At 37.5% G+C, this 27,780-nt stretch overlaps 1 protein-coding gene across 1 annotated transcript in view; it reads right to left on the bottom strand.

Moving 5' to 3' along the window:
* Positions 1-27,780, bottom strand: part of RIT2 (Ras like without CAAX 2) — a 273,324-nt gene that overhangs the window by 239,627 nt on the left and 5,917 nt on the right. The gene's annotated exons all lie outside the window — the stretch shown is intronic.

The following is a 27,780-nucleotide window of genomic DNA, read 5'->3' as shown; positions in this document are numbered from 1 at the left end:
AACAAATGATCTCCGTAAGAACACTTTCAAAAGATCAAAATAAAATCATGAGGTCTTCACACTGAACAAGGTCAGTAGTTATACACCAATCCATGAATAACTTAAGTGTATTATTTAATATTTTGTAATCTTCCCACTAATAATTCCAGTAATACATTTTACTGGAAAATGTTAAGGTTTCTGGTTTTATTTTTTACATTATAGGTCCTTTCTTTTCCACATTCTTACTTTTGTTAATTATACAAAACTAATAACTAGATAATAGTTTATTTCTTTTTTACTTACTTCTATTTTAGCATGTTTTATGATTTTATTATTTCTATATGTATTTCTTAAATGGACTTTTAAAAATTGTATTCCTTTTATTATTCTCATTTTAGGATACAATTTCATAGGTCCTGAGATTTACATTATCCCTTCATCAAATCCTTCCCTCCTCACTGAGTTCCCTTATATCATTACTATAGTACAGTTCCTCACAAACAGTCATACACCCATCATTGCAGTAATGGAGAATGGCAGAGAGTCCAGCATCCTATTGTCAAGATAGTGAACAATTTCATTGGGAGTCCATCTTTGGAAGTACAGATGCATACTACATCATATCCTCACATCTGGATATGATAGTCTCCATCACACAATTATTGTACAACCCCTTAAATGAAAAGCCACAAAACAAAATCAACACCAGGAAGAAAAAAAAGAAACTAACAACACCATGAAGTTAATTAACATGCTACTGAATGACTGATGTGTCACTGAAGAAATGAAAAAGAAAATCAAGAATCTTCCTGAACAAAATGGACATTTTATCAGCACAACCTTCTAGAATTCAGAGAACACATCTTCAACCAGTTATACATGCCAGGGTGTTTTAGTGGCAATTTAAGTGCTTTATCTTCTTTATTCACTCAAATGAAAGAACCCACCAACACACTCTGCCCTTTGGCTTTGAAACATGGACGATATTAAACAGGTGAACATGAATGTTATTTGGAATTATACGGCAAGTTAAAGAAAAACAACAAAGAAAGCATGATTAGAGAGCAAGTAGGTAACTCCCATTTAGGGCAGTTATAAAATCAGTTTAGAAAACACACAATTTTAGTAAAGACATGAATGATAAAATAGATTTAGAAGAGTAGAAATGATGGGTGAAAAACTTTACTGGATAAAGTTTAATGGTTTAATCCAAAACATGGATTTGAGTACAAAAGATTCATGTTAGGGGTCTGTTTCAGGAGTTCCATTTATATGAATGTACAGGTTTAACCAATATAATTGTATTACAATAGATTTAATTTTCTGCAGTATTTCTCATATTTTAGGCTTTGAAGATCTCCAGGAAAAAAAATTCCAATTGTTTCATTGCCAGAGATTTATGGTGAATTAAAAGTTGAGTATTGATGTAGGCATTCTGGGACAGTGGATTAACCCATGAGTGCCTGGTTCAACTCCTGGGCACTCCATTTACTATCTCGCTTGTGCACATGGGCAGGAGAGAACGGCCCATGTGACTGGCTTTCTCCTACCAATATAGGAGACACTGATCTTTTGTACTTAACATAAAATTCCAAACACTTACCAAGTGCTGCACACTCTTCCTGACCTGGTGTCTGCTACCTCTGCGATCATATACTTGTACCTTCCTGATGTCTTTCTTGGGAGTATTCTTTTCAATTTTCACAAAACTTTTCCTTCACTTTTCTGTGGACTCTGAAGAGATATTGGCTCAGAGAGGAAGTCACTGAAAGCAGTGAGATAGCTATCGCATCATTTCCCTCCTTGTTCCATGTTTCTATTTCCAATCATTATTGCCATTATAGTATCTTTCTTTTAATGTGTAATTTATTTAGGTTCTAAATCTATAACAAAGTCTTGTACAGAAACACTTAAAATATATGCAAATGTTTGGAAGGACAAATACATTTACCATGATTTGACACTTCAAACTGTTTCCATGTAACAAAAACCTCACTTGGTATTCCCGAAAGAATGTGAAATGTTTACATGTCCTATTTTTAAAATATTTTATTTTTTGAAATCATGTGCTAAACAAATGTACAATGGAAGGAATACTTACAGCAATGTTGCACATTGCTGGTACCACATTAAAAACTGATTATGTTATAAATTTTCTTGTCTATAAAATTTCCCATGGCTCTGTTAAAGGAAACATATGACTGCCCTACTCCATGCACACAACATGGACAAAATGAGGCAGAAAAGCCATTTACTAATAGGTGGCAATCACTTCATTGAGATCAAAAAGTTAATCATACAAAAGAAATTTATGGTCACAATTTCTATTTCTTTACTCATTGCTTTCTTAAAAACATTTCTGCAGAGAAAACCTACTGTGACCATCTATCTTTTTTTTTTTTTTTTTTTTGCATTTGTGTCAATGCAGAAAGTCATTACAAGTGTGATGGCTTTTATACAAGTTGATAAAACTGAGTGCCAGGAAATGTGCAAGATATCAACAGAAGAATGCCATAAAAAAGACAGTAAACTGAAGGTCTGATTAAAAACTCACATTTGTTCTCGAGTCACACAGCATGTATTTTTAACCAGAGTGAATGCAGCATGGGATCAGGGGAGCAGCTTTTATTGATCTTGTTATTTATATGAAAACATAATTTGCCCGTTTACCACAGTGTTCATTAAGTGCATCGGCTATTATGTAGTGAATTTCTCCAACACAATGAATATATTCATTGAAAATTACCAGAGCAACCCCTTTATAGAATTATAATGCCTGTGAGAAATACAGCAGTAATCCAGTCAGTTAAATATCTGGCCATACATCTGGGTACTGCCAGAACAGTCTACATGCTTTCTGTAATTGCAAGCCAACTCCACATTTATCAGTTTATTTTTTGTATGCAGCCAGTTATATCACCGGTTAGGCCATGTAACAAAGCTGGTCATTAACCTTTTATTGTTACACTTTTATAGAAGATGACTCCGAAGCAATTCAGTGCAAGAATACATGGGGAAAGGAGAACATACCTTTATTTTTTATTTAACATTTTATTTCAAGACAGTTTAAAAAAAAGTTATGGAAACAATACAAAAATTTGCACATGCCCATTCCTAACTTCTTTGAATGTTGACATGTTTTATTCATCTTTGATTTTGACAAGCCTCTAATTAACAGTTGGCATTTTCTTCCTTAATAAATATATATGACCAACTGGAGTACTATTAGCACTACATGGTCCTTTGCTACCAATAGAAAAGGCATTTATTTTCAATCTTGCTGCAAGTTGTACATAATCTCAAGATGGTGTTAGTAATGATCACTATTCTACAGTTGCAATAGTGACTTCTTTTCTGATAGACCTTGTGAAAGGTATTCTTATAGAATCAATTGTGTAACTATACTGTGCTTATTACTACTCTGACAACTTTTTCCACATAAAGGCTTTTTTAAAAATAATTCTAACTCTTTTGTTTTATGTACTTAAAAAGCATTATTTTTAAATGGAGTTTTATCAACCTTACCAGACTCTAAACAGTGTCTGTGACTCAAAGCCTGGTAGGTGGTCTGAAAGTATCCTATACCTTCTTTTCTCATATACTTAGTCTCCTTCCAAATGGAACTATTAGTAAAATAATTGTCAGTTTTCAGGCAACTCTGTTGGTATTTTAATTTATGGTATTTTTATTCCTGAAATGCTCACAATGAATTTCCTGGAAATTTCTTTTCTAAATCCTTTTCCAAATCAATTTCCTAATTATACCATCTGTAGAATTAACAATTCCTTCAGTCATTTAGGGATGAAGAGGTTTGTTTTTGTTTGTTTCCTAGGGTTATCTAGAATTGTGTAAGAAAAAAAATCATTTTTTCTCTGAGATAAATGGAAAGAAACCACTGAAATCGTCAGGAAATTACAACCATAAACAATAACTTAGCAGTCTGGTTATCAACCACAGCTACTAAGTAACCAGGATAGATTGCTAGCCTAGTTTTTATTCGGAGGATATTACAGATTTTCTCTCATGCCCATTTCTTCCATCAATTTTTTTTCTTGCCATCTTTGCTATGTATTTCATCTATCTTACTCAATACTATAATTTTCTCAGGCTTATTTTAACCTTCAGTATCTTGCAAGAGAGTGATTAATCTCACAGAGGAACTGACACAAATAGAAAAAAGAAAGGTAGAAGAAGAAACTTTCGCATCTTTGTATTCCTGTATTTCAATATTTATTGGGCACTGAGTCTGAGAAATGATGGGAAGGAAGGAGAGCAAATTTTAATCCTGCTACTCATGACCCTCTTATCAATTCTAGATCCTTCTCTTAGGGCAATTTGATTTAAAATTTCTTTGATTTTTTTTAAAATAGGCACCCCACGCATGTTTATTTTAAATGTGATCTTAGAGTAAATTGATATTTCCAACCAGAAGTAGAACGGGCCGGTGCGCGCCGATCCAAAGCCGGGAACCTGGAACCTCTTCCGGGTCTCCCACGCGGGTGCAGGGTCCCAATGCATTGGGCCGTCCTCAACTGCTTTCCCAGGCCACAAGCAGGGAGCTGGATGGGAAGTGGAGCTGCCGGGATTAGAACCAGCGCCCATATGGGATCCCGGGGCTTTCAAGGCGAGGACTTTAGCCGCTAGGCGACGGCGCCGGGCCCTTCCTGATCCAATTTTCTAAGAACTCTGTTAGTCTCATCAAATGAGCAAAAATGTTTTAGTGTTTTTCCAGCCCCACTATACAAAAGAAAAGATGGTTTTTTGGAGATGATTGAATTTTGTAAAAATTTAAAGCTAATTTCTTTTCAGCTCTCATGAATAAAATGATATTTGCAAAATCCTGAATCACCAAGTATCCTTTTTTTTAAAGGCCATTTTAACATGGGTAGCCAATCCAATAGCAGTAAGCCAATATGAAGGGCATTTAAGCACTGACTTGGCTTTGGAGTGTTGTTGGCTGCCCTAGACAGGTTGCTTTTGTGATAAAATCTAGATTGGCTCAATTTCGTTTGTTTTACACTGTGCTACAACTCCATAATATTTGAACTGTGAGGTCATAATATTTCTTCTGAAGAGCTTAAAATAGGACTGGTACCTGCATATATAGGATGTTGGCAGCAATAGAACTTACCTTACAATGTACTGAATTTGATTTCTCCAGCTGATTACCCAATTGAGGAACACTCCCATTCTAGAGCTATGTGGCTATAGCCTTCTTTCCTTCCATATTACTATTTTTCATTCAGCAAATAATTGTTGAGTATATACTTCATGACATGCTTAGAATACAGCAACAACAAAAAGGAAAGAAATAAACTACATGCCTCCACAAATAGTGTGGGTCTCCCATTCTTGTCAGGCATCTTAAGTTTGTTTTTTCTAAGGTACTTTGTTTAATGTTCTCACCAGCTGTCTGTGGCACACCTTGGCATCTTGTTCATCAAAGGAGGGCAAAGAAATCAGTGTCATCAAGTGAATTCCAAAGCCAGAGAAAACCCATATCCACACATACAGGTGTCTGAGCTGTGAGGTCCTCACCGCTCTACCATTCAAAAACCAAATGAATCTTATATGCAAACAAATGATGAGCAGAGTCAGGGAAGAACGTGCTATTTTAAAAAGTGTTTACATTTTTATCTGTCTCTGCTAATCATATCATGAGATTCATGTTAGCATTTTGTTTTATAGTTGTGTTTTATAATCAGACCACAACTCTCTAAGTAAATCCTCAGTGAGACTCACAAAAGTGAAAAAGTAGGAGGTTCAACTTCCCGGATGTAATTTTTTTTTCTTACATTCTTGATCAAGCAGCCAAAATCTCAGCTTCTTGGCCCACCCCTCTGGGGGCTTTTGATGCTAGATCTCTACTATACCAAGCAACTAATTCTTCATGTTGAATTTAAGACTGTCCCTTTATAACTGGAGATCAGATTCATTCTACTTTTATTCTTTTTATACAGACCAGTATTACTTCAGGAGATTCAAGTTGTAGTCAAATACTGAGCATTAAGCATCTGTACGTCCAGGATCATTCACATAATGAGGTTTAGGTTTAAACTGTAACTTGAGCAATTATTGTACCCACTACCCTATCGTGATGTTTACTTCTATGGCCTGAACCAACAAAGTCCGTGTGTACTCAACCAGGAACGCTTTATTTGGATGTATGAGTATTTAAAACAGCAGTGCCTAAAGCAGGTAGTGTGTTTTTTCTAGGGCTTTGAATTTTATTTTTAAAATGGTTTTATATTTCTTGTTTTCATGTAAGGTGAGACAAAAATTACTTAGATGTTGGCTTCTTAGTAGTTAACCCAGTCCAGTAGCCTCAAGTCTGCAAATTAAAACATTTGTTAATCCTAACCAGGATCATAAAGTAAGAGCCTTCTGACACATATAGTGACTCAGTGGTCACCCCAGCATTTGGCACATCAGGGAAGTTGAAACTCCTACTTTTTCATTTTTGTGAGTCATTACTAATTATTTTTTTGAAGATTTATTTATTTTTATTACAAAGTCAGATATACAGAGAGGAGGAGAAACAGAGAGGAAGATCTTCCGTCCGATGATTCACTCCCCAAGTGAGCGAAATGGCCAGTGCTGTGCCGATCCGAAGCCAGAAACCAGGAAGCTCTTCCAGGTCTCCCACACAGGTACAGGGTCCCAAAGCTCTCGGCCGTCCTTGACCGCTTTTCCAGGCCACAAGCAGGGAGCTGGATGGGAAGTGGAGCTGCCGGGGTTAGAACCAGCGCCCTTATGGGATCCCGGGGTGCGTTCAAGGTGAGGAATTTAGCCTCTAGGCCACGCCACCTGGCCCCATTACTAATTATTAATGTTCAATTTTCTATGAATGAGCTTTCAAATGTCTCCCTAGTCTAGTCCTATCACATTCCTCCAACTGCAATTCTATTCTATACGAGAGTGTTCTTTTCAAGCCTGTATGTCATCTCCATGTGTCTAGTGCACCTTTGCTTTTGTACCTTTGCCAAAGCCTGGATCAAAGGGCTAATCAGTTTTTCTAGCACGTCTTGCTCCCAAGAGTATCAAAATTCTCCATTTTATAAGAAAGTCTTTGCTGATCACTGCCACATATATTCATTTATAACTGCTGATTCAGGAACCTCTGGAATCTCCTTGGATAGACAGAGACGTTCAACATAAGCAAGAAATTTCTAAGTTCATTTAAAGCTTATTATTCGCTACCATGTCCACATGATGAATATTAGTGATCCTATGTACTACCTGGTATGCCCTGACTTCCTCTTGGAGGAGACAGGCAAAAGAATGAGAGACTAATAAAGAAGATGCTTAAAGGTTATCCCAGCTTCCCGGTACCCAAGACACTGCTTGCCTTAGAAATGGAGTTAGGAACTGGGAGAGCTAGCAGCAGCATCTCACATACTCTTTATTAATAGTCTTTGGCTCTGGTCGTTTCATGTCAACCTCTTCAATCTCCTGTTTGGGGGCATCTGCAGAGTCAAAAGGGGCCAGCTGAAAACCCAGAGCAGTGAAAAAAAGAAACAAGGGCATTCAACAGGATGTGCTCTGGCCAGATGTCAGGATCTACCCCATAATTAAACATAATTTTAGTGACAGTGCAGAGCTGTGTCAGATAAATTATGGTCTGTTTGGATACTTACTACTTTGTATCCTAGAAATACATCAAAGATAATTTGCTTCATTTAAGGAGAAAACAAGTGTCTTGCTGTCACTAAGTAATGCTACCCAAATCGCTTATAGAAATACAGAGCCTTACAAATCTTCTGATTCAATCTTTCAGTTTTCCAATTGAAGAACTATACAAAAAATAAAGAGGTTTATTAAAAAAAAAAAGCTGGCAGCCCTCTCTGAGGGAATGGGAGAAGTACGAAAACTTGCATTTTTTGTTTATTGCGTTTTTTTAATATGACTGGAAATGAAACAAAGATCAAACTGACAAATCAGAAAGAAAAAATTTTATTAGATAGAATTCAATTCAGATTTTTAAATTCACCGTGAGATTTCTTTTTGTAGTCAAGTGACCAATCACCAAGACAAGTTATAGCATCTTGATATTTTCACCTGTATGAACAAAACAAATTTGTGAGCAGAGGTTTGTTGTGTGTAGGATTGATAAGAAGCCAAATGTCAACTATAAGTAGGACACTGATGGCCACTAAAGTCATCAAGTGAGTGCCTTGTAGTATATGCAAGTGTAGGTAACATGATCTAAGACCATCAAGTGAGTGCCTTGTAGTATATGCAAGAGTAGGTAATCTGATTTAAGACACGTTGAGTCTAAAAGAGAGTTTTCCTGGGCGCAGCATGACAGCCTAGTAGCAAAATTCTCTTCTTGCATCCACTGGTTCCCTATCCTTTCTCAGCTGCTCCATTACCCACCCAGTTCGTTGCTTGTGACCTAGGAGGGCAGCAGAGTATGGCCTAAAGCCTTGGGATCCTGTACCCACGTGGGAGACCAGGAGGAATCCTGTCTTTGAATTAGCTTGGCCTGGTCCATTGTGGCCACTTGGTGAGTGAACCAGTGGATGGAAGACATTTCTCTCTGTATCTCCTTCTCTCTGTATATCTGCCTTCCTAATTAATAATAATAATAATAGTTTTCCCATCTGTCAAGTCAGTGCCATTTCTCTACTTTTGTATTCTAAGTTCCAGCAACATGTCTCAGCAAATCTGAGGTACAATACAATGTAAAGTAAGTTTGGAGTCTATAAATCTGGTTTCCTTTATCTCAGTACGGCTTAGTGGATTTATTATTATTGAAATTCTCATCTACAAGGAAAACTAGGTCAATGTTTTTATGGAAATTTAGAGCTACTAGCAAGTTAAGTTTGAAAAAGATGCCCGAGGCTCAATCAGCCACTATTTGAGCTGGCAGCAACAGTTTCTATTATCTGGCTGAGTCCTGTCACAAGAACAACAAAATCTCACTCAGTATCATCATAGATGATGAAAATTACTGCTACATGCTAGCTATACAAAGCATTGGTTGATTTTCATCTTTAAGACACAACCAGTGCAAGGGGATTGAGGCATGGTGATTGAACGTTCCTTCAGTAGTCCTCCACATTCAGTTCTTCTTTTTCTCTGAATGTATTGAAAACATTCACACTGTATTTGATTGGTTCCTACCCACTGTGTCAGGATCCCTTCCTGCCTAAGAGAACATGAGCACATTAACTAATTCTTCACAACATCTCTGCAAAGGCAGAATTTATTCCCATTCTATTGATGAAGAGAATGTGTTCCACAGAGGTTCTACATGGCTTACCCAAGGCCACAGGCCTTGTACGTGATGGAATACTTGAGTCCAGGACTTTCTGATAACTCACACTCTCTTGCCTGTAATTTCTGAATTTCTCCAGTTTTAAAAAGGTTCCTGTATAACAATTCTTTCTATGTTGATATTAAATATGCAACCTGGGGCAACCTCAAGCCAAATAATAAAATAACTACCCCCTTACTTCCTCTCCTGCTCTTCCTGTTTTCCTGTTTAATGTATGCCTGCTACTTTGCTTCTACCATTATATTTGAAAAAAAATGATATTTACAGTAAGTCATTAATTTTGTTTTTCAAGAATATCATAATCATTTCATTTAATGAAACTCTAAGTCTCCCAGCTCTTGGTAGAGAAAACTGAAGTCCACGGCAGTAGTTTAGTGATTTCTTTGGCATGCTTTGCTGTGAGCTTGCTCTAGGGACAGGTCCTGTATTCTATCATTCCCTGAATGTTTTCCATGGGATTGATTTGTATTAAAGAGAATGACTATAAGGGTTATTATCCAACCAGGGCAACAGTGAGAATCAATTATTTTGCTAATAATGAACAAAAGAAAGTAGGAATCAACAAGGGTCCCTGGAAAATTCTCAGCAGACAGTTACTTAGGTCTTAATGAACCTTCAGTTCCTTTCAAAGATGGTGGTTCTTCGAAGCAAATTGCTGGGAGTTCAAGTTGAATATGATACTCCTGGTTATGTAAGAAAAATGATCATGTCTCTTTTCAGTAATTAATATAATAATTATCATGTAGAGGTAGATCATTATATGTGCAACAAACCCTAGGTGAAATGTCTCAAAATATTTTATTATGAACTTTTTTACATGCAAATGCTTACAATGAAATTATGATCGTTTACATACCAATTTTATAAGCAGCTAACAACTGATTTCTTTTTAAAAAGCCATACATTTGTAATAATTATCATAGTAATTGTGATTAATATTTACTTGTTTCTTAATTGTATTGGCTCAGTCTTTTTGGTAAGCTACTGAACGCATTTCATAGTTTTTCCGTATTATGGAAATAAAAGTTGAGTAGCTTAATTTCCTTGTTGCAACTAGGTCTGATTCCTTCATGTGCTTCCAGTCAACAAGCATCATTAGTTCTCTACCACGGGTTAGGGTGAGAGCGCCTCATCATTCCTATTTCTTTCACAGGTGGGCAAACTGTGAGGCACTGAGAGGATGAGATTGTCTTAGCAATCTCGTGAATACTTAGTGGGAGAGCTATATTTAAAATTCAGGTATTTTATTCCTTGTCTGGTTTCTCACTCTTTCCCCTGTCACAGCACTTCATGAATAAGAGATCTAATTTAATCATCGGAGTTGCTCAGACCCTTCAATGTGAATTGCATGACCTCAACAATCTCATTTCCTGCTGCATTCCTCTATTGTCCCTCCTTCCTTTCCCCACATCTTCCATTCTTCTTTCCTGCCTTACCTAACTCCATCACCAAACATCCTCGGAGCATCTGCTCTGTATTAGCAACAGAGTAGGCACAAGTGGCCAGTCAAAAGATTACTCTAAAATCCTTATGACCTGTTGAAGAATGTGAAGCAGTACATAAAAGAATAGTGTGTCTTGCATGATGGTGACATGTGAAGAAGAGTAGTGGGTTTACAAAATGCCCAAGTGGATGAAGGTAGAATAGAGGAAAAATGAAAAAGAAAAAGAGGAAAGAAAGGAAATGCAGGTGAGGAAGGAGACTTTTCTGGGGAGATGCAATAGGAATGATTGTGAATAGACATGGGGTAGAAGGTGGTGTTTTAATTTTTGCATACTTTGTAGAAAGAATCTGTCAAAGTAATATATCCAGCACTTACTGGTTTTTTTTAGCTAGAAGATTAAAAATCTATTCTTACAGTAATTTTGAAATACAAGTTATTATAAACTGCAGTTACCCTGCAGGGCATTTGATCATTAAAATCTCCTCTAATACAATGAAAATTGTGCCTTTCAATTAGCATCTCTCCTTCCTCCACTCTTCCCTGTGTCCTTCAGACTCTAGTAATCACCTTTCTATTCTCTGTTTTACTGCCATAAACATTTCTGTGTTCTTTACATGAAATTGGGCTGCATAGACTTAAATAAGAGAGTTAGAATGTCTCAGATTCCAAAAACATTTAGAAGAAGCATTTATCTTCCTATGCTATCATTATTGTTTCATAGGGGAGCTATACAAAAATACAGCTAAACATTTGAAAATTGCATCAATTGTATTAAAGGATTATTCATGATGACTTACAATCTGAATTAAGCATGCCAGATACATTGGTGGAGGACTGATATTGTCTAAATGGTGGTACAGAAATCAATAACATGCAACAACAACTTCTTTCATCTTCATATGGTTCAGACAACCTTTTTAATCTTTTTAAATAAAAAATCTAATAAGAGGGGTTGGCATAATGGCATCATGGATAAGACTGCTGCCTGCAACAGCAACCTCCCATAGCATGCAGGTTTGTGGTCTGGCTGTCCCACTTTCAGTCCAACCCACTGCTAATCTCCCGGAGATAGCAATAAAGGATGACACAAAAGTTTGGTTTCTGTAACCCATGTGGAAGATGTGGATGACGCTCTTGGCTCCTCACTTTAGCCTGGCTTAGCCCTTGATCTTTGTGACCATCTGGGAAATGAACAAATAGTTGAAAAATCGGTCTCAGTACCTCTCCTTTGTTCTCTCTGTAACTCTGATTTTCAAACAAACAAATAAGTTTTTTTAGGAAAAAAAATCAGTAAGAATAACTTAGTAAAACAAATAAACAAAAAAAGCCCCCACAAAATAAAATGTTGCCTAGTTTCTATTTTGCATGAATATGAAAATTAGAATTTTCATCAATACTTGTATTACATAAAATTTCCTTCACGTACTGGGATTAGTATAATTTAAGGAAGAATGAAAATAGAGTGGAAAAGGAAAGGTACAAATTTATAGCAAATTATTACAAATCGTTTTATGATTTTCATTGACAGCTAATAGCAAAATGTCAAATGAGTTATTCCTGAAATTGATGCACAAATATTTTCAACTATAAGAAAAGTTTAATGAGTATAATGCATTTGGTAAGGCATATTTATTTTAATTTATACAGATTCCATTTCACTTTGGATAATTATGAAACTTCCATTTAGAATGTACTCAATGCAATGTTTGGTACTCAACTAAAAGGGACTTGATTGAAAATATCCCTGTTCAGGGTTTTCCTTCATAGCATTTTTATTTCTGATTTAGGCAATCAAAGGAAGTATAGGTGAGCATATTAAGTATGAAAAATAACATGTAGCAAAGATTGTCATTGGCTATTGGGAGAAAATATAGAATGAACAAAATATAAGCTAAAACTAAAGTTAACTAGACATTGCTTCATCCTTCTCCAGGTTGGCTGTATATGCATATGTGTTTCTGTATAGGGTGTGTGTGTGTGTGTGTGTGTGTGTTTGTGTGGTGTTCAATCCAATTTTCAAATCCTTCTCAGAAGTTAGCATATTTTGAGATGTGATTATATGCCTTGTCTATGCTACTGAGGAAAAGTGGTTGTTCTACATAACTTCTTATTGAATGCTTTATTTACTGCATAGCTAAATTTGTGATTATGAAGTAAATTGAAAGTATACAATTATAAAATGTTGTATATATTTTTACATATCTATCTAACTTTAAAAGAAGAGATGAATAGATGAGGCAGTGAGAGATAAAACTAATTCCTTTTCAAAAGTTTTAAGATTCAGTTATTTTATTGGAAGCCAGAAATGAGAAAGATCGTCCGTATACTAGACAACTTCCCAAATGGCCTCAACAGCCAGAACTGGGCCTGTCTGGAGCTGGGAGCCAAGAGCTTCTTCCAGGTCCCCAATATGCTTGAAGAAGGCTAAGTACCTTTGCTATCCTAGGCTTTTTCCCCAGGTCACTCCAGCAGGAACCTGGATCAGAAGTGGAGTAGACAGGATTAGAACCAGCACCAGCATGACATACCAGCATCCGGTCAGAGGACTAGCCTGCCATTCCACTATGCCTGCTCCTAAATATTTACTTTCTTTTCTCTGTATCTATAAGACAGGTGAAATTTGTTTTCTTTATATAAATAAAAAAATTAAAAAGCAAATGCAGAGAATGGGTTTGTAGTCATTCTTGCCATGTGTATTGTTCTGTTTAAAGCATTGACCTCCTTGTGATACAAGGCAAAGAAAATGTAATCACCACTCTCAAAGTGATTTAGAACACCAACTCATGGAGGAAACTAGGCTTGTGTGTTCAAACGTTGAGATAGAGCTGTGCTTTATAATTTTGTTTGCTTTTCATCACTAAAATCAGTAAGTTTCATTAAATCCTCAGGTAGAAACTCATCTGTCCTTGTGCTTATAGTATGCATTTGTCTTGAATGAGATCCAAAATGGCCATAGTAAAGCTATTAAGGAAATAAAATGCTGAATCATGCAGTCTTCCTCAGCTGAGAACTCCTTCTCCTTAGTGAACGCGGCTGTGGGCATTGTTGTTTGTATTTGTGCCCTCGCCTCTTGCTGGATCTGGGGCCTGACTTCCTGTACACCGTGTGTGCCTGAGAGCCCTGTACCTTACATGAGCTTGTTCTATGGAGATTAAAGTGAACAGTACTGTGCTGGGAGACAAGATGTGCTGCAAAAGACTGTATCAGATACCCCGAACACAAAGATGGCCTTTGGGTGATCTGTTATTTAGCGTTCTGATTTCCTGACCCTGTGCTGGATGAAGTATCGGAAGATTTCATCTGTTTTATTTAACCTTTCCTTCTTGAGAAATACTTTAACAAACATTTGATGAGTTTGTTTTTCTTCAGCTCTTAGAAACAACTAGTTATACAAAGCTAAGATAAACAATTCCAAACATTGAAATGATTTCAAATACTGATACATGAATCATTTTAATGTTATATCTATCTATCTGCCTATCAATCTACCTATTACTTCATAGAACCTTCATCACTTTGGAAAAAAATTTTCATGTATTTATTTGAAAGGCAGAGTTAGAGAGAGATACAGATAGAGCAAGAGACAGAGAGATCTTCTGTCCACTGACTCACTCCTAAAATGCATAAAATGGCTTGGGCTGGGAACTGGGACTACAATTGCTCTGTTTTTGCTGTTACTTTTAAATTATTTTTATTATTCTCCATGACACATTTCTGCAGGTGTAGGGATTCCTTCCTTGTCCCCCCTCTCTCCTTCCATAGTTTTCTCTCCCACCATTTCTTCCCGTGTTATTGCAGTAGTATAGTTCCTTAGTAACAGTAATGAGTTGAACATTCTGCTGTTTAAGTAGATCATGGAATGGAAAGTATAGACAAAAATAGAAAGTATATTTAACTGTTTTCCAGGGAGTCCTCCTTTTGTTCAGGAATAAAGATGCTTACTGTGGCATAAATTCTGGAAAAATTTTAAAGGACAAAAAGAGGTCTCTTTGGGGGCCTAATGATTTAGCCTAGCAGCTAAAGTCCACGCCTTGTATGCACCAGGTTCCCATATGGTACCGGTTCTAATCCCAGCAGCCCCATTTCCCATCCAGCTTCCTGCTTGTGGCCTGGGAAAGCAGTCGAGGACGGCCCAAAGTCTTGGGTTTCTGTACCCGTGTGGGAGACCCGGGAGAAGATCCAGGCTCCTGGCTTTGGATTGATATGGCTTTGGCCATTGCGCTCACTCAGACTGCGAATCATCGGATGGAAGATCTTCCTCTCTGTCTCTCCTCCTCTCTGTGTATCTGATTATGCAATAAAAAATAAAATAAATCATTAAAAAATAAAGTCTCTTTGGAGATCTAACTCCCTAATCCCAGAACTGAGACTTGGGGATTAAAAGCTAACATAACAGTCTAAGTAAAAGCCAGTATCGAAGATTTATTTAATTTTTATTTTTAATAGGTAATACACACACACGTCTGATCAATTCACAAAATTATGGGTTCTGAACAAAATGTTTCATGAAACTTTTGGAAAAGTGTCCTTCTATAAAGTTGGCTGTCTCATTCCATAGAAGCAATCGGGTAGATTCTTATTGTACATTTGAGTTTTTTGAGATTTAAATGGAGTCTCAAAATAAATTGATTGCATTCCTGGGGCATTTGATCTTTTTGACCAAGGCCAATGTGACAAAAAACTGGGAGAACTGGGTTCCAAATATGTGTGTCACCTTGTCTATTATCAAGGTCAAAGTTCAGGCATAGTGGTTCAAACTGCTTGGGATGACCACATTCCCTATTGGAGTATGTGGGTTTGAGTGCCAGTTCCATGTGAGAGTCTAGCTACTTAGCATTGTACACCCTGGGAGGCAGTAGACAATAGCTCCAGTACTTTGGTACTGGCTTTCTACATGGAAGAACAAGGTTAGTTCTGGCTTTGGTCTAACTCAGCCCTTCACTTGAGGGTCTTTAGAGAGAAAAGCAGCAGTGGGAGATATGTCTCTCTTTCTGCTTTTGAAATAAATGAAACACATTTTTTGAGTAAAACAAAGCCAGTCTGCATACAATACTTTGTATCTAAAGTTCATATTCTCAATTTCAAGCTAATGCCAGAAAAGTGTCAGTGAAGCTTAAATATTATATAACAACTTATAAGCTTTTATTAGAGGGAGGAATAATGGCTGGAAATTTGTCTCATGGTATGAGTTAGCTTGTTTGGCCATGTTGAAATGGCTATAGGAAGCTTCAGTCTTTCTGTTAGTGAAAGGAACAATTGAAAATGATGTAATTTTAAATAATCTATTTATTTATTTAAAAGGCAGAGTTACAGAGAGAGAAGGAGAGAGAGAGAGAGGAGGTGCAAGAGGGAATATCTTGCAGCTTCTGATTTATTTGCTAGAGTTTGCAATGGCCAGGTCTGGCACAAGGAGAAGCAGGGAACCAGGCACTTCTTCCAGTTTTCCCACTTGGTTAGAGGGGCCCTGATAGTTGTACTGCCCAAGAGCTTCCACTGGTTTCCTGGGAGCTGAACTGGTAGTGGAGCAACCAGATCTCAAACCAGAGGCCTTGTGAGATGCCAGTGTCTCAGGCAGAGGCTCTACCCGTTAACACCATAACACAGGCAGTGAAACGATAGAGTTTGTATTACCAAATGTCAGGTAATGTAAACATTGTCAAAAGCATGGCATCTTCGTGTAAGTAAACAAGGTCATAATTCCCGTATAATGGTTATTAATTTAAAAATGAAATTACAGTGCAATTCAGTAGCACTTATTGTAATAAGTCAAGTAAAACAGAAATGTCTTGAGAAAGCCCATAAAGTGGTATAAACTTTCTTAGAGCTGGAAACTTATCAAGTTAAGCTAATCCAATATTCACCTTTTTCCCCCCTTTATATTGTTTTGTTTCTAATGAGAAAGCTGAACTCAGAGGAGTGAAGGTTACTCCAAATGGTTTATTAAACAGTGTCACTGTCGATCAAGGAAATGTGCTCATCTCCCTGAATCCGCCAGTCTGCCACAACTCCCTCCTTGTTAGCTGTCGAAGCTTCACAACCAGTTTCACAGAGGACACGAAAGTGCCATCTCCTAATTTTCTGTAACAAGAATCACATTTCATTTGAAAGCATCACTGGGAAATGTGTCTTGGAAAGTGTCTGTTGCCGCCAGCAGTTTATTATTATGGACATGATCCTTTCCCTTCTCTGTGCTTAGTAATTGGAGGATATGTTTTCAGAAAGAGCTGTATTTAAATAGATAACAAGTGAAACAAACAAACAAAACAAACCCCCACAATATTCTGAAGGTGAGGGAAGCTGTCCGTATGGAGAAGCCTCAGAAACAACAATGCAATACTTTAAGTGTAATGCAAAATGCCCATGAAGAATAACATAAAAAAGCCGTTCTTTACGTTTTTTTGTTTCTCAAGTCTCAAAGTAGCTCCGCATGGCTCTCAGGGAAGACATGAAAGATCCAGAGAAGACAGAAGGAAATTGAGTGATTGTATGTTCATGGCATTGAATCTTACAGGAATGGTATTAGAGAAAAGCATTTATACAATTGTGTTTGAACTGGATGCAAGCCGTCTGCCGAATGACCAGATCCTACTGTGGAATTACGGTTATATGTTATACAGTGTATTATCCATTTATCTCATCTCGGATAGATCATGGCTTTATTTACATTGAATTGAGTTAATTAGCAATTGAAAAATAACTTCAAGACAACGAGATGTTATGATACAAAAGATAACATTGAATTTCACACAGGAATGTATTAAGAGAAATTATGTTGAGGACATCTTATCCTTACTTGTATGAATGTTTCTAATCAATTAAGAGTTAATATAGGTTTTATGCAATAGGATAAGAGATCATTGGAAAGAATGAAGTATAAAAATAAGTCTCTGGGACTGGCATCATAGCGTAGTAGGCCGTTTCTATGTGGAGGCAGCATCTCACACGGTCCCTAATTCGAGCCCACTGCTCCACTTCCAATTCAACTCCTTGTTTATGGCTTGGGAAAGCAGGGGAACTGCTCAACACCTTGAGTCATGGCACCCATGTGGGAGACCCAGAGGAAGCTCCTGGCTCCTGCCTGTAGATCAGCTCAGCTCTGGCCCTTTTGGTTATCTGGGGAGTGAACCAGCAGATGAGTGTTCTCTCAGTCTCTGACTCCTTCTCTCTGTAATTCTGGCTTTCAAATAAAATAATTTTTAAAAATCAAAAATAAAAATAACTCAAAAATTCAGACATAATTTCAGCTGCTATTGACACTGATTAAAAAAATATGAAATCACAAGTTCAGTTCAAAATCAGGGACAAATGCATAAATGTAAAACTTACCATCTACGGGCAAATTTATTTAAATGACTAGCTTATATGTAAAAAGTTAATCTTCATTTCAAATTAAATGTAATCATTTTATGTTAACCAAAATAGAGTAAGGAAGATTATATCTGAAATATACATGTGTTTATCTGCAGTATAACTCTGCTGGCTTATTTGGAAGCCTGAATGATATTTGAAATATGTAAAGCCTAAGTACTTAACACAATTGCTATGATAATTTGATTGGACAAGATATTTAAAATTATTATTTTTGACAAAATATGTATATAAATTTGATTCTCATTAACCTGCTTCTTTACTTTATTCCCATGTTTATCATGAGGCAGTCAAGGAGAAATCTGGCCCCCAGGTTCTGTTGAATGCTTTTCTCTTAATAAAGCACAGGGAACATTAATTCACAGCCTCATCATCATTAATAATAATTAAAACTTTTCAGAGGAATTGATCACCTAAAGCTGTTTCATACAGGATATTTGTTTAAGAAGTAGGATAACCAGAGCCATGATAATATTTCATCATGCAATAGAAGATGGAAAAGTGGTTATAGATTAATCTTTTACAGTATCTGGAAAAGAATACTTCCAAATCAAAGCCAAGTGTATCACCACTGGTCAAACAGACCCAGATGATTGAAGTGGAACTATAAAACTTGCTTAACTACACTGGGTCCATATATATTTAACTCATAAACTTGTGGAGGGAGTGTATTCTCAGCCATCAGGTTACTAACATCGTGGCTTGACAGTTTATGGGGACAAATCTCTCAATTAAAATACAAACCCACATTTTTAAGTAAAGTAAAACATTCTTACACTGTCACAGCACGGTTACGAAAAGTATTTCCCAACCTGTCAAATTCCTGCTCGATTATAAATATGTTTATCTTGCCCATTTTATCCAAGCTAGAGATATACAAAAACAGGTCTCAAAAACACTGCGTTTCAATGACTGTTGAAGAGAAACTCTCGTTTTCATATTTCTGTTATTACAATCTGATCTGAAAATCAAATTAGATTTTTGGTGATTCAAACCTTAGTGAAACAGTTAAAATTACCTACTTTTTGTTTATTAAATTCTTATTAAATTCCAGTTTGCATATTTTTATCTTAATGTATCAATTATTTGGTACTGAAGGTTTGTATAGAAGCCAGGGGAATCACTGAATATAACAGATACACAAATGTACACTAGTGATATTTGAATAAATAACGACAAAATCTTAGTTCTCTGAGACAAGATGATACCAAAGATGAAATCAAATGATTCTGGAAAAGTGTGTAATGCAACAATGATGTTAAATAGAGAAATCAGCTTCATGCTCAGGAAGTGCATAATCTTACTTCTCTCCAAAGGATTTTTACTCTCATTAAAATTAGAAGGCCCAGCACAATGGCTCAATTGAATAATACTCCCCCTTCAAAATCCAGATTACTATCTCGGCACCAGTTCATGTCCCAGCTGCTCCACCTCCCATCCAGTTTCCTGCTTATGGCCTGGGAAAGCAGTGGAGGATGGACCTAACCTTTGAGATCCTGTACCCAGTTTGGAGACCCAGAAAAGGCTCCTGTTTCCTGGCTTTGGATCAGCTCACCTCTGGCTACGCTCACCACTTGAGGAGTGAACCAACGGATAGAGGATCTTTCCCTTTGTCTCTCCTTCTCTTTTAGATTTGCCTTTCCACGGAAAATAAATAAATCTTAAAAAAAAAGAATTAGGACAAATTTATTTTCGCTTACATGAATGTGAGTGCTGAATTTGTTCGAAGTACTTGCTACTCTGAGAGAGAAAGATACAGGGTGAAGTTTAGTGATTACCAACTGTTGTTGCAAAAATAAAATCACTTGATAATATCTTGAAGTCCCAGTTGCCCTTCAGATCAAATGAAATCTAAATGTCTCTGAGATGATCCTTCTGGCTCCAGCTAGGAGATTTTCACAAAGAAACACTGGTTCTTACTCGGGTCCTTTTTTACTGGAAGCAGGTGCTAGAGGGGCTACAAAGAATTCTGAATTTTTTAAAAAAAGAATTGTGACTTTTCACAAGACAGTGGATACACTTCTGAACTGTCCCCTACAGCACCCCTTACCAGAACGATCTCCGTGAGTTTCTAGTCAAATTCTGGTGAACTCACTATTCTGTAAATCTAAGCCAGCATCCTGTCTTCGGTAGACCATTCATCACCTTCAGGAATGAAGCAGTTTTAATATTAGCAATTAAACACACATGGATATTAAAACCACTAACAGATGAGTAATCAATAAAAGTAGAAACAGAGAGCTTTATTAGACAGAGATTAGCTGATGTAGCTCAACAGATGGCTGTAAAATTTGAAAATTAAAAGCGATTGCATTTGCTAGAAGTGATGGGGAGAGGTGTAAAATGTGCGAGCTTCCAGGATAAGCTCTAATTGAATAAACAGTGAAGGTATCCAAGCTTCTCTAATTATCCTCTGAACTTCCTTGATTCTAAAATCTCACGTTACGTGAGGTTTTCTACAGAAGGAAGGGGGAGGCTTAGAAACAAGAAGTCACCTTCTTTTTCAGAAAATCATCAGTTAAGTGGCTAAGATCCTCCTTGTTGCAGACAAAAGCATGAATGGCAGAGGATAATCTGAATAGGATTTAGGATAGCATGAATGAATTCCATCCCAGGCCAGAAGATAATAGTTACTATAAATAGGAAAGTAAAGAAGAAATAGGGAAAATGAAGTCACATGAACTCCAGGCAAGATGGAGAAAACATAGTCTTCATTCTGTGTAGATGGAATAGTGGGGTTTTTTGAAAGATAGTAACAATAATAGTAGCAACAACAAGGACACACACTGAAAGTGATCTCAGGGCTGTATCCACATCAATTTCTCAGAAGACTGTGCATTAGCTTATTGTAAGGTTACTGTGTTTCTGGCATTCTTTGACAGGGAAGGAAACCGGGATATAAAGGTGTTAAGTAATGTGCTATGATCTCATCCCTGCTAAGTAAATGAACAAGGCTTTGGATGCTGGTAGTGGGATCTCAAATCTGCTTTTAAAGATGTATTCATTTGAAGGGCAGAACGTCAGAGAGAGGTGGGGAGAGACAGGGAAACAGAGACAGAGATCGTACATCTGTTGGTTTGTTACCAGGAGTAGGCTAAGTCAAAGACAGCAGCTGGAACTCTATCAGGTCCTCCCACACAGGTGGCATGGGCCCCAGGAGTTGGGATATCATCCAGTACAGTCTCAGGCACGTTAGTACAGAGGTAGTTTGAAGAAAGAGCATTTGAAACCTGAATTAATATTCTGACACAGAATTCTAGTTTCACTAGAAGTGCTTTTCCTTTCTGGAATAAAGCACCTATCCCAGGATACCAAACCTTTGTGTTTAATCACAACTCTGAAAAACAAACCTGGAAGCCTGAACAATTTCATTAGTATTTGAAATAGAATAGAGATATAGGAAGGGGATATGTAGGTTGCAGAGAAGTGCAAATTCGTGTCGTCACTACATAAATAAAACAGGAATGCTTCAAGATAATTGGAGGAGAGGATGAAGTTTCTGATTTCTAATTTTGTTCTTGGTAAGTCATATAGTAGAGATTTATGTGGAGAAACATTTAGACTAGTAAGGATCAATAAAATTTGCTCTGAGTATTTGTTGCAATTTTGTAATTACTTTCCTCACCTTGCCATTATATCAAAGTTATCTGAAGGCAGGTTTTGGGACCAATTCAATGCTGTGAGTCTTGAACATGTAAATGGTTTGAAAGCTATAGCTTGATTTGCTTAAATTTTATATAAAAGAAATGGTCTAATCAAACTTCCTTGAATGTGAACCATTTCCGTGATTTCTCAGGTCTATGAATAATCTCTGGTTGGCTCTTCTTTCATTAAATTATTTACAAACTAACCTGATGTTTAGAAAAGCTAGATATATACATACTGTTCTAAATTTTTAAAATCATTACATTTAACAAACATTAATGAATTGTATAAGACAAATTATACAATTAAGGTATATCATAAAATGAACATTTGTGCTACTACCCCTTAGATTAAAATACATTTAAAAATCCTGGGCTCAGAATCCTCCAATGTCTTTCTCAACCAGTATCTCCTTCCTGTCACTTTGGGTGACTGCATGGATTTCACGGTGATTCCCTTTGTCGGAACACACATACAACACACACACACACACACACACACACACACACACACATCTCTGACATTGGTGTATTTGTTCACAATGGTGGGGATTAAACATTTTACTTGGTCCTATTAGAAATATTGTAGCTGTGAATAAATTTGGCCATGTCTGTTTGTGCACACAGAGGTAAGCTTCTGTTGAGAGAACTGGAAGTGGAAATGACAGATGACATGGTCAACATGTGCCTTTTCTCATCTTCACAATGCCAAAGAATTCTATATGGTGATTATACTAATTTATACTCTCATGCCATCTGACTCCATAGCTACATGGTTTGCCTTTTTAATTTTTGCTATTTTAGAGATTTCTTAGTGTGCATTAATATTGACATAATTTAATATAAAATACGAAACTATATAAACTAAGGTTGCACACACATACATTTGCATAAATAAACATGGAGTCACATACTTACTCCCACAGGGTTGGATGAATATATTAGCAAATCAAAGATTAGAACTAAACAGAACAAGCGCTGCTTTCTCCAACACTAGATCAGAAAAGAGATTCCGCAACATCACTTGTCTTATATTTATTAGTGGGAGACCTGACTTTCAGTGTGTTTCTCTCCAACTCCATCGTCCATGCTGTTTCAGGCAAGCTCAGTTGTTTGAGAATCATACTAAAAAAAAAAACATGCAAACCCTTAGACACACACATTGTGTGTGTTACAGTAGACGGCCAATTGCAAAACTGTTTTCACTTTGCTTTTCTGTGATGAAGCATGAGAAACATTTGCTCAAGGCTGAAAAATAGTAATGGCATAGCGGATGACTCTACTGACATGTTGAATGCTGGTGTCGATTGCGTAAGCTTTTTCATTATAACCAAGCAGGTACAAAGAAGCGAGTAATTAACTAAAACGGGGAAAAACAGGAAGCCAAACTTTTCCATTTTAGAGAGGAAAGCAGCCTGTGGATTGTTGGTTTTACTTTTGGTTTTGAATGTTTTCGTTTTAGTTTTTGGTTTCCATAATAACAACAACAACTTGACCAATGAAGTTGATAGGGCCTTTGTGATTTCAGAACTTCCTGAAATCAAGGAAATGTGATGTCTTGATTATAATTCAGTCCTATGATTTTCCATTATTCTCTGTGCTACCTATTTCCAGTTAGTTCAGGATAGAAATGACCAAATTTAAATCACAGCTTAGGATGGTTTGCATTCTAATTGGCAATATATGTACAGTGGTGATGGATTCAAAATTCGCTATTAAAACCCACCTCAGGTTTTCTGCAGTGTTTCCCAAGAGAAATGTCCACCAAAATGTTAGTGAGGCTTTTGAACTCATAACCACAGTTTTAATTACTAAGGTATTTCCAGAATCTTTCATAAAACACTTTTTCTTTTCTACATCCCAGAACGCTTATCTTCAAAAGTGGACCACAGTCCTGCTGCACAGTGAGAAAAGACTTAGGAAGAAAACACAAGTTTACACTGGATTTCTATTTGTAATTGCCTGCAAGTTGTCTCAGTCTTACTTTCAACAACAACAAAAAAATTTACACTGCTTTTAGTTCTAGAATGTTTGCTGGCTTGTTACCTCTTCCTACACTTATTTACTCTTGATTGTCATGTTTAGTCCATACATTCATGGTGGCCTATTTGTGCTACTGAGAATTCTCGGTGTCAATAAACCTTACTCAGCGGCCCACACTCTGGTGCAGTGGGTTAAGCCACTGTGTGTGGCTCTGGTATCCCAGATGAGCACCAGTTAAAATCCCAACAGCTCCAACTGTGATTCAGCTCCCTGGTAATGTGCCTGAGAAAGAAGCAGAGGATGGCCAGAATGTTTCGGGGGTTTCCACTCATGTGGAAGGCCTGAGTAAGGCTCCTAGCTCCTGGCTTTAGCCAGGCTCAGCTCTGGCCATTACAGCCATTTGGGGAGTGGCATAGCAGATGGAAGAGTTAACTCTCTTGATCTCTATAATATATTCTTTCAAATATATAGAAGTATATGAATATATATTTATCCATGTATATTTATATTTATTATATATGATACATACACACATATATATTTATGCTCTCTCTCGATATATATATAAACAGCAATCACCTTCAAATTGGTGGTTGACAAAGACTGTTCCTGGTGACCCAAGTTTAGTTTCATTCCTGGCCTCAACCTTGCCCCATACTTACATATCTGCCACGTTCCCATGCTGTCTTTTTCTCCCTCTCCCTAAGCACACACAGGTGTGAAGGCATGCACACACACACACACACACATTTATATAATTTGGAACAATTTTAATTAATTTTGTTGTTGAGGGAAATGGAGACTCAGTTTAACCTAGCTGTGAAAAATCACGTGACATTGAGAGTAATAATTAAAAATTAGTTATCCATTCATTTCACAAAGATCATTCAGAGCTTCCTATGTGCCAAGTTTTATTTATATTTTTGTGCATGTCACCAGGGTAATTGTTATCTGAGTTTTAAAGACTTCAAAATACAGATGTGGAGTTTGAGTGTACTCATAACTGTAGTTCATACAATTTTGCAACCAATTCCATCTTGAGAACTAGTGAATTCCCAGAGTTAGTGAAAAACATGGGGTAATGAGTGGCATGGTGAACAGTAATCTGTAGCCTTGACTCAGGAATTTGTTAAACCTTGTGTAAGGTCTGCAGCCTCTCTATTCCTTAGTGAATTGCACCATTCAAATCTCACATTCTCATCTGTGAAGTTAAGGGTAGTTGCAAACTCCACACTGCAGGGTTTCATGAGATTGAATGAATTCATGTATAAAGTGCACTTTTAACAGGATAAAGACCATATAAGATTCAGAGTATTTATTCTGTTATTCATTAGAGGAGAAGTTCAAAGTGAAATAGTTTGGAAATACGAAAAATCATCTGTCCTTTGTTTGAACTTCTTGACAGATGCTCACATACACATTCATATCTTTGTTTCTCATTTTAAAGCAAATTAAGAAAAACTATAGGTGATAAGTTGTCAGTAATTTTATATTATTTAAATAATGTGTACCCAAACATCGACTTCCATAGTCAAACAACATCTGGATCAAACTTCTGCTCGCCAACCACTAGCAAAATTTGACTAGTTGGAAAGGCTGGTGTGATGGTCCATTATAAGACAACGAAATTCATATTGTTTAATTAAAGACTTACTCCTGGGACTGAAAACTTTGCCATTGGTTGAGTTTCCCTCAAAATTACAACACTCCTAGAGAGGTCATCAAAACCCCTCAAATTTTGTGGGCCCGGCGGCGTGGCCTAGCGGCTAAAAAAGTCCTCGCCTTGCACGCCCCGGGATCCCATATGGGCGCCGGTTCTAATCCTGGCAGCTCCACTTCCCATCCAGCTCCCTGCTTGTGGCCTGGGAAAGCAGTTGAGGACGGCCCAATGCATTGGGACCCTGCACCCGCGTGGGAGACCTGGAAGAGGTTCCTGGTTCCCGGCTTTGGATCGGCGCGCACCGGCCCGTTGCGGCTCACTTGGGGAGTGAAACATTGGATGGAAGATCTTCCTCTCTGTCTCTCCTCCTCTGTGTATATCTGGCTGTAATAAAAAAAATGAATAAAATCTTTAAAAAAAAAAACCCTCAAATTTTCTTCCGTTAAAAATGCTGCGCAAGACTCACGTGCATACTTCTGTTCCTCCAGTACATTTGGAACTGGCGGAATTCTGAGGTGGCTTTGAATGTGTGGAGACAAGAGCACCCCAGTGCTCCCATTGTGGCGGCACAGTGTTAGCCAGAGTGTGTTTACTACACGCAGTGATTTTATGGCAAAGTTACCAGCAGGAGTGTTTAGCTGGTGTCTGTTGACCAAACAGAAGAACAGATGGCACTGTTTGATCATGAATGTAAGAGAGCTGTTATTTGTGAGAAAAGCTCGAGTGATTGAGTTGAAATCATTGATGAGCTTAGCAAACAACTGACAAATACGTGGATAAGAGTTCTCTGCATGCATGTGAACAGCATACGGGGCTATCATCCATCAGTGTGTTCAGTCACAATTGCAGTTCTCTGCGCGTGCACAAACACACACACACACTCAGACAAAAAAAAAAATCAGTCATTGTTGACAGCCTCATCTCCAGTTAGAAGAGTGGATTCCCATACTGACCAATGAGAACAGCATGGCTTGTTGGCAAAATCCATACTTCCAGAAGTCAGGAGTCTTCTGCTCCCAACAGTATAACAGCAGCTGGACTGGAAGGTCACTCTGCCTTCCTAAGACATAATTCTCACTCCTTTCAAAATACTACATGTACACCTTTATCACTGCATTTACCATATTGCATCACAATGGAAATCCTGTGGATAAGGTGGAAGTTCTTGACAATGGTTTAACGCTTTTCACTTATTTAGGAATATGCATACATGGATAACACTCGCACATACATACACACATAGTACACATACATGGTGTTCTTAATAAATGGCTAGGTCACATCTTTTTCATTTGTGATATTTGATGTCTATTAAATCATTATTAATGTGTTAGGGAAAACATGATCCCTACTGTTAATCAGCATCTATCAACTTTTAAGAATCTCTTGGGCCCGGCGGCGTGGCCTAGCGGCTAAAGTCCTCACCTTGAACGCCCCGGGACCCATATGGGCGCCGGTTCTAATCCCGGCAGCTCCACTTCCCATCCAGCTCCCTGCTTGTGGCCTGGGAAAGCAGTTGAGGACGGCCCAATGCATTGGGACCCTGCACCCGCGTGGGAGACCTGGAAGAGGTTCCTGGTTCCCGGCTTTGGATCGGCGCAGCACCGGCCCGTTGCGGCTCACTTGGGGAGTGAAACATCAGATGGAAGATCTTCCTCTCTGTCTCTCCTCCTCTCTGTATATCCGGCTTTCCAATAATAATAAAATCTTTAAAAAAAAAAAAAAGAATCTCTTGATAGATTCAATACCTTGCTTTCTTTCTTAATTAGCATGCTCTCAGTTTTCAATAAATTCTTATAACTACTGCATTCTTTCATCTTTTTCTAATTGATAAAATTGTCATCATTCAGGCTTTTGTAATTCCAAGAATGGACATGAATAAAGCATGTCTTTGGTGCCTCCGTGTTACAATGTCTGGGCACAACTCCCCCTGCCTCCCTTTTGCTCATTTAATAGGGCTTACTCCTTGCTGTTTGCATACAACGTTTGAATGTTTCAAGTATATTTCCATACATAATTTTGGATGTTTAAAGCACATTTATGAGGATTCAGTTGGCGATACTAATTATGCTCGCTGTACTGTACTCAAGTAAAACTTACACTCTCAGAGTAACAACATTAATATAGTGAAATCCCTGAACTTGTATGTGTATATGTAGGTACATCATGTTCACAAGGTTTCACACCTTTGACTCCTCTATGCGCTCTAGTTCTTCTTATCTGCACAATGTAGATGCTTTCTTCAGCAGCATGAAGTGAGGATTAGATGGGAACAGGCAAGTGCAGTGGATCACTGACTCTTGGACTATCAGAGTGGATCTCCAAGTTTAAGGAAAAGAGAAACATGAGGGTAATTCAGAGATCAACACAGGTTCCAACCATTGCCTTTAATGGGTACAGAGAGCTCTAGTAGCTTAGT

Source organism: Ochotona princeps, chromosome 18 (genome assembly GCF_030435755.1).
Source record: "Ochotona princeps isolate mOchPri1 chromosome 18, mOchPri1.hap1, whole genome shotgun sequence".
Classification (NCBI taxonomy): Eukaryota; Metazoa; Chordata; class Mammalia; order Lagomorpha; family Ochotonidae; genus Ochotona; species Ochotona princeps.
This window is presented reverse-complemented; position numbering and strand designations above follow the sequence as displayed.